This window comes from Colobus angolensis, unplaced genomic scaffold, assembly GCF_000951035.1.
Source record: "Colobus angolensis palliatus isolate OR3802 unplaced genomic scaffold, Cang.pa_1.0 Scaffold2, whole genome shotgun sequence".
NCBI lineage: Eukaryota > Metazoa > Chordata > Mammalia > Primates > Cercopithecidae > Colobus > Colobus angolensis.
The window spans coordinates 25,295,562-25,299,107 of record NW_012115154.1 but is presented as its reverse complement, the minus strand read 5'-3'; positions in this window follow the sequence as shown (position 1 = coordinate 25,299,107).

The window sequence follows — 3,546 nt, the reverse complement described above, 5'->3', positions numbered from 1 at the left end:
TTGAGACGGAGTCTTGCTCTGTCGCCCAGGCTGGAGTGCAGTGGCCAGATCTCAGCTCACTGCAAGCTCCGCCTCCCAGGTTTATGCCATTCTCCTGCCTCAGCCTCCCGAGTAGCTGGGACTACAGGCGCCCACTACCTCGGCTAGTTTTTTGTATTTTTTTAGTAGAGACGGGGTTTCACCGCGTTAGCCAGGCTGGTCTCGATCTCCTGACCTCGTGATTCGCCCGTCTCGGCCTCCCAAAGTGCTGGGATTACAGGCTTGAGCCACCGGCCAGAAAAAGTTAACTTTTTTTCTCCCAGACAGGACCTCGCTCTGTCACCCAAGCTGGAGTGCAGTGGTGCGGTCTTGGCTCACTGCAACCTTGGCCCCGCCCCGCCAAACCATCCTCCCACCTCAGCCCCCCGAGTAACTGAAACCACAGGTGCATACCACCATGCCCAACATTTTTTTTTTTTTTTGTATTTTTGGTATAGACGGGATCTCACCATGTTGCCCAGGCTGATCTGGAAGTCCTGGGCTCAAGGCATCTGCCTGCCTCAGCCTTCCAGAGTGCCGGGAGGAAAGTTAACTTTCTAAAAAGGCCACTCACTGACTGCAAAGTAGAAACATAATCATTCTTAGAGCAAGAAAGATTCGTGATAATCTAGTTTGGCTTTCTCATTATCAAGAATTATGATTTTCCGGCTGGGCATGGTGGCTCATGCCTGTAATCCCAACACTTGGGGAAGCCAAGGTGGGAGGATCAACTGAGCTCAGTTCAAGACCAGCCTGGACAACATCGTGAGACTTTGACTCTGTTAAAAAAAAAAATTAAAAAGAGAATTATGACTTTCCCATTACATGATCCAATAAAGAAAAGCCCAGAAAAGATGAACAGCTAAGTCACAGACAGTTGGTTCCAGAGTTAACTATTCTTTTTTCAAGGTTACACTTTCTACGATTTCATCTTTTGCAGTAAAGGGGTTTCACAGTAGCAAGATGTGATGTGAACTGTGCTAACTGCCAACAAACTAGTGTCTACTAACACATCTCCAAAATAATATTTAAAAAATTAAACAATTTTGTTTTGTTTTTAAGAACAAAACTTTCCCACTCTTTCACCCAGGCTGAAGTGAAGTGGTACAACCTCTGCTCACTGCGACCTCTGCTCCTCTGGGATTCGAGCCATTCTCCTGCCTCAGCCTCCCGAGTAGCTGGGATTACAGGCGCCCGCCACCATGCCTGGCTAATTTTAGTATTTTTAGTAGAGACAGGGTTTCATCATGTTAGCCAGGCCGGTCTCAAACTCCTGACCTCAGGTAATCCACCCCCCCTCAGACTCCCAAAGTGCTAGGATTACAGGCGTGAGCCACCACGCCTGGCAAAAAATTAAACAATGTTAAAGCTGCATTGTAAGAAAAATTAGTTCCAAAAGATATAGGACTGTTGGAGCCACCTTCTCAGTGCCTGCAGGATGTGGTCCTCAACTTTCCAAGCAGTTACAGGAATGCACAAGTAAAGCAGGAGACAGAAGCAAGATGTGCAGGCAAGACAACCTGCCCAGACACGAGGGAGAGGCCTTACGGTATCCGGATAAACCACAGGGCAGTGTTGTGGGTTTTGCTAAATTATGTGGACACTCTGGGCCTTGATTTCTTCCTCCACAGGACTCTAACACCTCTGCCTCACATAACAGAAGTCAAGATCAATGAGCACATACAAGAAAAGCGCCCTGCAGGAGAACAAATAATGAGTATCACAGCAAATCTAAATGTGACAAATAAGGAGAGAAACAAACATCCTTAAAAGAAAATGCCCTCTGCAGGTTTTAGGCCCTCATTGCTCTTCAGGCACAAGTGCGGGTGCTTCTCCGTTGATTTCCCTGGCTTCAGGCCTTGTCTCCCTAGAATCAAACACCCAAACTGCCCCCCACGCATCTCTAAAACCTAAGTCTCATTAATGTGCTTAAAACCCTTTAGCGGCTTTCCAGTCCTCCCTGAGTATGCCTTAGTGTGGCCTACAATGCCCCCCCAGCTCTGTGCCTGAGTACCCTCCTCCCAGCTCTGTCCCTGACTACCTTCCTTTCAAGCCTTCTCTTCTACTTTGCCCACACCCTTTGCCCACCCCCATTCTGGCCACAACCTGTAGCTGAACACCCCGTCTCCATGGCTGGACATCTTTGCCCATGCTGTCCCTCTAACTGGTGACAGGAATGTTAATATGTAAATAGTCCTAAGAATCCCACCCAGTCCAGCACACAAAAAATGATGCTTGCTTGGGGTTCTGGAAACATGATACACACATGGTACTAGAACAGAAGGTAAACCAACTTCTGGGTACAAGGCTGTGCAGAAGCGTTCTCAGATGACAGCCACTTTTCTGTGATGCTCCACTGCTTCTCACTTCCCTCACCTCTCCTCCCCGTCATGACAGGACTACCGCCTGCCTCACGGTTGTCATGGTGACAAACCAAGGACTAACTCCAAAATCACTGACTCTCCTTGGTCCAACTGCATAGCCCCCTCTTCTCTCCAAGAGCAAATGGATTAAAAAGCTAAATGGTCTAAATCAGTGAATTTGCATTGTTACAAACAAATGACTCCTTATGGTTCTACTAGGCTTTTTTGAGGAAGATACTTAAAAGGCTTAATAGATAATATTTCAGGCAGGGTAATGCAGGAACCTAAACATTTCCAAGCAGCATAAGGGAGAAGGTAAGAGTTCACAAGAAAAGACAGCACATGATCAGGAGGGCTCATCTAGAAAAATGACATTTTAAGTCAGTTCTCTATTTGCTTGTTTAAGCTGCTCCTAGTTTGCCAATTTCTTTGTTACATTTCCAAAGAGCTACACAATCTCCTCTGAGTGAACTCACATTCACCAAAATGTGTGTTGACAATGCTTGCTTTTTAACTCACTGTGTTGTTATTTATGTAGCCAATAACTACTGATATAGAAGGAAAGAGGTAAGAAGGAAAACCACAATTTTTAACTAATAGGCTGAGACAGAAAACATAGCATATTTGTTTTGCAGTGCTAACATTTACGACTTAGCTAAAACTGAAGTTCCCTTCTACGGAGGCTTTAGGATTATTTCCACAAATGCTTTGCTATTGCTCCCCTTCAGGAGGTGGAGCCCGATTCCCCTCACCCCAAGAGTGGGCTGGACAAATTCACTATGACCAAAGTGACAGTGCGTGGCTTTGAGACGGTCAGTCACCACAGGCTTTGCCCTTCCTCCCCGCTCTGTCTGGTCAGCAGCTTAGCGGGAAGCCAGCTGCCATGAGGACACAGTATCCCTAAGGAGCCCTGCAAGCGACCGAGAACTGACTCTCCTGCCAACGGCCAGCACTAACTTCCAGGCTTGTGAACGGGCCAGCCCCGAAGTGGATCCAGATGCCTGCCCCATAGAACTGACCCAGGTAACAAAAATGTATTGCTTTAAGCTCTATTACACAGCAATAAGCAACGAGTATCTTTCTTTCATTCAGTGGAAATTAAGAAACTGGGAAAGTAGCTATCTTGACTGTTCAGATTAACATAATTTAAATGCAGACTGCAGGC